We start from the raw sequence: 9162 nt of genomic DNA, 5'->3' as shown, positions 1-9162 counted from the left end.
AGAGCGTCTTTCCATAGTTGGCGAACCCGTGTCACAGTACGCCAGAGTCACCGACGTTAACAAATCAGCCCCATACAGCTCCCTCACAGTAACCGGATGAACATATGTAAGCGGACTCCATAACACCACTGACACTGACATACAAATATATCTCGGTAGTCATGGTTAGTTTTACCTTTGCAGTTAAGTTTCCCCCCGGGAACACGAACATGCAGTGGCAAACATCTATGTGGAACTGATATAAGTACAGGCAAATTAAAAAAACAAAAGGATCCACTCGCCTCTCAGACAACAAACAATTTTTCAGTAATTGTACGCCTTAGATATTTTAAATTCGTGAATTCACTGTAACCACCAGGAAAATCCACAAGCTGGAGAGTACTCTTCTAAATATGTTAAAGGGCAGTAGTCGTCTCGCCACGCATGCACGAGATATATGGGTTGCATATAAACAACGATGGCGACTTTGACTGTTGCGCAGATCAACGAGTACAAACTGAGACGTTACGAAACTTTATTTAGGTATTTTTAGGTGGTTGGAAGGTAACCACCATCAGGAAAATCCACAAGCTCTCCTAATACATTATTTTGTATTATAAAAATAAGCATTAAAAAAGACAATAATTGAAAAAAAATGCAATGGCATCTACATATTAAAACTGATATTTTTACACAATACATAAACATGGTTACCAAATAAAAATATTACAATATGTAAACTGCATAATAGTATTCACTTGTACCAACTTTATAACAAAGCTGAATTTGAAATTGACAATACCAATGTTTAATATCACACATTGTCATGTTGATTGCTAATAAATGAATGATTTTTTTTTAAATTAAACATATCATCGGTTTATTCTGATGAAATCAACACATTCCGATATCAAAATGATTGTCATGTTCACATAATGTTTACATTCGCAGAAAATTTCGGTTATACGTAATTACGGTTTCAGTCATTATTTATCCCTATTAAAAGTAGAACAATTTTTAAAATCCACAAAGGTTTTTCTCAATATTAGTGTGCACGTCGCGTGCTCATTGTGCCATTCTACATATCGTTGCCATGGGTACAATGTCGCTTTATATTGTCTGTCTAGTCTTGTAAACACTTCAAGGCACTGTATATCTAAGCCATTCAGTCAATGGTTGACCTTTAGAACTGAGGCTGCGTTTTATGCACGTAATATTAATACAAGGAATAACCTTTAATCGGCCGTAGTGGGTGTGTTCACCAAAAGGCAGACAGGTCCTTGGCGTGGTGTCCGGTTATAAATGAGATTTGTGGTCATATACTGGTGTTTTGTTTCGTAAAACTCGACAAAACTGCTTGTAACTCACTGAAGAGTGGTGAGAATGTGCTGAAGTTCGCCTTGTGTGTGCCGCTACGTCAAGTCTTGGATTATCCCACGAATTCTCAACGAATAACGCATTGCCGATTAGGCGGTTCTAATGTTCATCTATGGGTGGTGGTACCTCCAAAGCTGTCAAGTTTGGTTCCAAATCTGTGAAGTCATTCAAAGACAGGGACACGGGTTATATGACATTGGATCTGAAGGACAATAACTTTGATCAGCTACCTGCTACAGTATGTCGTCTGAAAAAGTTACAAGTGTTAGACACCAGTTTTAATGAGTTGTGTTCACTGCCTGCAGAAATTGTGAAGCTCCGACAACTCCGCGCGTTGTTACTTTACTCCAATAGGTTTGAAGTCGTGCCGCAGTGTGTATGCGAACTGCGCAGACTCACTGACCTAGTTTTGACAAGAAATAGGATTCAGGCTGTTCCCATTGAAATTTGTCAATTGACGAACTTGCGTTATTTATCGCTACACGGCAACCGCATAGAACGATTCCCGGAAGTGATCTGCTGCCGTGAACTGAGCGGACTGGAACGACTTGACCTTGGTGAGAACAAATTAAAAACGGTTTCAAGCTCCATAAGCAGGCTACATCAACTAGAAACTCTGATACTGTCAGACAATCAATTGGAGAATGTACCTGACACGATATGAAAATTAACGAAGTTAGTCTCATTGTGGATAAAGAACAATCAATTGACGTCACTTCCGGATAAAATAGCAACGCGTTTAAATGAGTTGGATGAGTTGGTTATTGACAATAACCCACTTCCACGGGAGTTGTTAAACGCCGCCGTCAGAGGCGTTAATTCAGTACGAAGCTATGAAAATACGCTATAATTACTGTGTGTGGTTTGTTTGTATTTAACTCGGCTCTGTGGCTGAAGTGACGGGCGGCTGTATGTTATGTGTGTATATGGAACAAATACGATTAGTTCACAATGTGCTGGAAGCAGAGGTCTAGCTTTTGTTACTCCGTACATGAAACTTGAGATCTATGCATGAATTCTGGCGATAAAAAAAATTATGTGCTGTGAAATGCCCTAAATATTGGGTATAAAACGCGCTGTGAAATAGACGATAACTTCTTTTTGCATGTCGTCATTTCGCCTCTAGTGGGCGTTGGTTAATGGCGTCACTAAGGAACATGATGTCTTAGCCATATCGCTATTACAAATAAGTACCAGTATCCGACTGTGGCTCTCCCTTTGAAAGCACGTTTACCGGAAGGCAACACTTTGGACAACCTGATTAATAGCGAGTGTGATACAGTATCCATTTCGACCAACCTCCCGCTCGCTTCCGTTTTTCGATCGCCTTTTTTTTGTTGGATTCGACCGAATAATTTTAGCTTCGCTTATATACGCGCACACAATAATAATAGACATTCACTGAAACGGCAGTGATTGACGGTGAATGATATGAGCAGAAATGGACATAGCCTGACGAGTCGCGTGAGATGCGCCCTCTGCGGTGCTCCAATAAAGTATGATGCCGTTCGGCCGGCGAGGGCGCTACTATGTCTACATGTCAGGCTAAAATGAACATAAATAAATAGTTTCCAGGCATGTGATAGTTACTCTGCTATAAAATACTAGTACTGCACATTATGAGTTTTAGTTTTTGCTGAATATTAGACTTCTGTATTGCCAGGGGCAACCAGCAATCAAGTATTGATCTTCACAGAAATACAATACGCGTGGGCAATATTTTTATGTACATGTATTAACAAAATAAGCAAAACAGGAGGATTAGCACAGAGTTCATGGACTCTTAGATCTATTCTATAAATCTTCTTGACTTTTTTTTAAAATAAAGACTAAATGTTATCTTTCGAGTATGTGGTAGCGCCCTCTGCCAATAAAAGGTTTCTCTGGCGGAAAAGTAACATGGGTGGATGACGAATGTTGTTGTCAAACTTCTAAAAATAATATATTATCTACAATTTCGACATTCAATGTTTAACAAAATGTTCCGTGTTCCAAATTTATGTTGGAACGAATTCGCCCAAATGAACAGGTACAAGATGTGTGATTGAGGTGGGTGTTCATATCAAACATAAATAACGATTGACATTGCGTGTTGATTGATTTAAAAATACAACGCATTCTTCAACTTGGTTGATTCTCCCTTTATGAACATCTGTGTAAAGCCACTGATGAAAGTCGGCCATTCTTAGATCTAAACGCCCCAAGCATTGTATAAAGACAATTACATAAATGTAATGTAATGTAATGTAATGTAATACAATACAATACAATACAATGTAATATAATACAATGTAATACAATGCAATGCAATACAATACAATACAATACAATGTAATACAATGCAACGCAATACATTACAATATAATACAATACAATACAATACAATACAATACAATACAATGTAATACAATGTAATGTCATGTAATACAATGTAATACAATGCAATACAATGTAATGCAATTCAATACAATGTAATGCAATTCAATGAAATGAAATGTAAGGAACCATGTATTCTCTTTTTTCAGTTATGCAATTCAAACAATATTTTGTTCGAGATATTTGGATTACAATTGGTTGGTTTTGACAATAACAGTCGCGTGGGGGCGCAGTGAGTGACCGGCGTTACGCACACATATGTAAATTGAAGGTGAATTAACACCACGTATATATTAAAACACGTGACATTACTATATCCAATATCCAACTGACCAACAAAACAATCGAGCCTGGATGGAAAACGCTAGAACAAAAAACGATCTGCAGTTGGGTGCATGAGCATTTTGTAAAATGTTAACTTTACTAATGTCTTCTTCCGACATTTCTAATTGTTCCTTGTGATGTAAATAAATGTTAGTTTGTGGTCTAATTTTTGGAAACCGATGCTGGCTTTGACATAAGGCAGTTCTGGAAGATGTCGTACCATTTTAATATTTTTAAAATAAAGTGAGAAAGATTAAATTTCAATACGTGGGATGAAACTACTTTTCTAGTGTTTTGAGCCCTGTTCTTTTCTATCCGACGCTTATGAACAAAGAAATCAGCGATCCAGTAGTACACTTTTTTTTTCTTATAGTGCAGCACGTATTTGTGTATAAGTGTATAATAATACGTGGTAGTTTATCAAAGACTCTTTCAATGGAACGCGATTATTGCAGAGTGAGTCAGCGGTCGATTCTAACTACGTGTACTGTTGTCATGTATAAATATATATTTGATGTGAGTCGAACTGTCGTGGCAGGCGGCATACAGAAAACAGCATTACCTAAATCGTACGGGGGATTGAACATTCTACCAATTTGAATGTAAAAAATATTCATAGACTTAAGGTAGAGATGCAGGTTCGTTGGCACTTGGGAGTGATTTTTTTTTTTTGCTTTTTAATATCCAAACAGTCTTGGCTATAGACTGTTAAAATTTTGCAGAATTGTGAATAGTGGAACATACTCAAAAAACGATTTTAAAATATAGTTAACAGGTGCAAACATACTCTCTTTTGATTGCTTAGCAATATTTAGCAAGGCTGTACATAAATGATGAAAAAGAAACATGTGAAAAAAAGAAATGACGGGATTTCCATATTATGCACTATATTTAACTTTTAACAAAACGATAATACATTTAAATTTGGAACTGTTACAGCCATTTAATTATGAGCATTAGCAAACTTCTTACTGAGTGAATTGTGTTTATCTTCAAAACGCCGTCGGGGCATTGTTTTGGGTTGAACAGTGTTACAACAATCGCACAGACAACTAGCCTGGGTGTTAATTTATGCATAAACTTGAAGTAGGGAAATTTGAGCTGCTGCCCTGCAAAATTGACAACTGGTAGACAGTTTTCAAGACGGCACTTTCTTCATAGTAAACAGATGTACCCATAAACCAATTTTGACAGGAAACAGAAGCATGGTTTAGTAGCTATTCATACAATAAGCTTTCCGAAAATATATAGTTTTGTGGACAAGGGAGGTCATCTTGGTTTCCTAATTAACTAATTAAAATACCTGTCAGGTAAACTGCATCTCTACCTTAACCAAAGACAAATTTTAATAGATACATAATAACTAATGTCAGTATGTTTTATATTTGCATCGAAAAATTCTAGCCTGGAATCGAGTCATTTCAAGTACACTCAAGAAGGGTCTGGTGAGTCGCCATGTAACCACGTCTGTACCATCACTGATTGGCTGTCTCCATGACTTCAGTTCATTACCATGTGAACTCACATGCACAGACTGGCTCATGCATAAGGCCCACCCACAACAATCGCGACAAATACTCGTTCGTTTAAAAAAAATGTTTTTATTGTCTAATTAATTGTTGTATTGTTCTCGTCATAGACGATGGTATTCTTAAAAAAAATAAATGTATCCAGCATTGTAAAATACACTGCGCCCTCTACAAACCAATACAATATAGAAATGAAAGTGAATCAGCGAAATCAATATGGACCATACAAACAGCGGTGCATTAGTTCAGAGGCATATTTACTTTCCAGTGTTTGCACAATAACTAATATTTGCAGAATAACCGGACGAGTACACAGTTAAATTTGCTTCTCTGCAGGTCTCACTTCACTACGATCAGATCGGCCGCTGTGTATTATGCTATCGATGACGGTCTGCGTTTCGCGGTTTCTCCTCATTTGTTACATGTCTGTGTGTGTCTCCTTTTGTACGCCCGTCTCGGTGGGTAAGTAGTTCGTTCATGTTAATTTAATTTGAGGGCACTACAAACAATATATTCTCGTTTTATGATATAAGCTTTACGCGTATACGTGTAATTGTTCAACGTGAGCTGTAATATAATTGTATTTACTAATTGACAATCGTATAGTTTTTGTCTCCAGGCTGGATCCATGGTGAGAATGAACGAATGGATTTGTCGTTTTTCAATGATGTCATTTCTGATCTATGTATCAGAATGCACAACAATACCTGCCTCAATGATATACAAGTGAAAGAACTGACGATATCTGTTCAGAATCCAGTAAGGCAAACAATAGACGGTAAAACAAGTGGTCTCTATTTTTTGAATAACACTGTATATGCCTGCATGATACCGAGTTCGTCCCTCCTTTTGTCGCAAATTCTTGAATATGTCGATACGATTGGCACACATGTACAAGCCTAAATTGCTACCATAACCGATACTAAATACTAAATCGGCATTTTAACTAGTCTGAATTCAGTTTTGTGCTTGGAAAATAAATTTTACTGATGATACAATAATATGCAGAATTTCTAAGATAAAATATGTCTACATCTACGCGCTGCAATGAGGTGTTAATCGGCTACAGGCTACAAATATGTCATTTTGTCCTCTATGGAAGCCACTCTATAAATGAACATGCATACACAAAAATCAAAAACCAGTTTTGCACTGACCAGGTTTATTCTATACAGTAAAAAGCTACTTCAGGGTCAAGTAATTGTTAAACTTTCCAGAATGTTTCGTTGCATCCACACAAAAAACATTACAGGTATACCATAACGTGGCCGAATGTTGGTCTATTACTTAACCTTTTCAGCACCAGACTTTCTCGCAAGAATTTTTCTGTACTTTTTTCTTATTTTCTTGAATATTTCTGGAAATCAACCATAATTTTAGGGCCAATAGACAGTATTTGAGTCAATTGTCAGTTTTTACTCAAAACATTTGGCTATTTTTGTCCCAAATCTTCTGAAGGAAAATACAAACTATAAACGGGGCTATTTTATGAATTTGTGATGAAAAAAGAGAACTAGTGGGGAGAACGTTAAATATTGACGTAGATTTTGTTTTTCAGTTTGCGAATTCCTATTAAATCATGACGTAGTAGCAGTTATTATCACGAGTTCATGTAGTGATATATGCGACAGTGCCATAAGTTTAGCGAAAGCCATGGGAATTGCCGTCCTTCAGAGTTATGTGTACGAAAACAACGGCAAACAAGACGGCGTTTTACACTTATCACCGAGTCAAGGCGACATTTCCGACGTAATTGTTGATTTGATAAAGTTTTACGAATGGAACTCGGTAGCAATTGTGTTTGACGGTGTAACATATCCAGGTATGTCATTCTATTAATTGACTTCGTCTGAAAAGAATATGCAAAAACACAAATCCACAATTTCGAGAAAGCAGAATTTTATTTAGAAAGATATATATTATTATACATCTATCACCGTAACGCCATAAGTTACAGCATGCCGTAATTTTTACAGGGTATTTTCATCCTACCATAATAGGAAATGCGAATTCTAAATATGGAATGATTACGCACGTAAGTGTCCTCAAATAATAAAAACAAACATGGCTGCCACCAGAGTTTGACCGGATTCAACACAAGAAGTTCGCTGATTCAGTTCTAAACATTTTGGGTTTCGACATTTCCATGATGTATGCTTGGAAGAAAAACGTGTATAATAATAAGGTTATTACGATGATACCTCAAAGTATGCACTCAGACAGTACACCGTCGCATCGACCTCCGTTGCGCGTCGGTCGACACTGCCGCTGTGCTGTCTTCGTGCATAGGTATTCTTGATGATAACCTTATATTATTATTCTGTGTTTCTTCATATTCAAATATATGAAATGTTTAATTAACCAAATTCTGTTCAATATCTTAATTCATAGAGATGGAATTGGTTGCCAAGACAGCAGAGGTAGGGTTAAAAGTAGTCGCCAGGCAACTGAAATTGGGTTCGGAAACCCACAACACTGAAGACGAACTTAAGTACAAGACAGTGCTAGCAGAGATTCGATCTATGAATATTCAACAAATAATTATACACGCACATACAACAACAATCGCCACAGTGCTCCGAGATGTGAGTTTACTGTCTCCCTTTTTTCATTAGTCAAACTCAACTAAAACTTATATCGTCATATTTGTTGAAACATATAGTGTGTCGCGCTAGCTCGCTTTGACCTGGTTTAGAATCCAATGTGACAATGTGGGAAATCACCAATATCTGCAGCTTTTAACACAAAGTGACTATTTTAGTATGACTTTAATCACATATCTGCTTATTAGCATAGCTCTATGCGGTATTCGAACACGCACGTGCGTATGGCTTTATAGATACACGTATACGACATCCTGAGTCGAATTTTTTTTTATAATAGTATTATATTTTTATTTTGACAGTGGGGGATGTTGCATGATTTTTTGTTATCCAATGAAATACAGGGTTAAGACCAATACGCTATCGTCTGACATTTTTGGTAACTCACTGTCTATATGGAAAATGGTGTTTTATGATATTTTGTTACAAAAAGAGTATATTGGAATGAAAGTTTGTGCCAATGTAAACTTTCTTGTAGGCTGTGTACCTTGGTATGCTGAGTTATCGATATCACTGGATTATTACGAATGTCGTGAGTACATAATGTATTGATGATAATTTAGTAATTGATGATAGAACAGAATTCTATATAAATGTACATTAGTAGTTCACTGTTTGACACCGTTTAAATACAAAATAAATTTTCCAAATATATATTTTAATATAAATTTCATTGTTCTGATCATTCTTCTACATTAAGACATACCGTGTATGTGTCTATTATTTTTTGTATTACGTACAGGACGTCTCTTACATGAATCTTAGCTCATACATCTACACGAACACCAACTTGACTTTACTTCATCCAAGCTACCAGGGAGGTATCACTAACATCGAAGACGCGGGAGGTAAAACATTGTATATACTTTGCACGTGACTACGGAACGAGAAGAAATGTAATTCATTGCATATTACCATTTCTCGTTCAATCAGGGCTATCGTTCTGGAGATGACAGCAACATGTATTACAACGT

The sequence above is a fragment of the Saccoglossus kowalevskii genome, chromosome 22 (genome assembly GCF_978046115.1).
Source record: "Saccoglossus kowalevskii chromosome 22, keSacKowa6.1, whole genome shotgun sequence".
Lineage (NCBI taxonomy): Eukaryota > Metazoa > Hemichordata > Enteropneusta > Harrimaniidae > Saccoglossus > Saccoglossus kowalevskii.
This window is presented reverse-complemented; position numbering follows the sequence as displayed.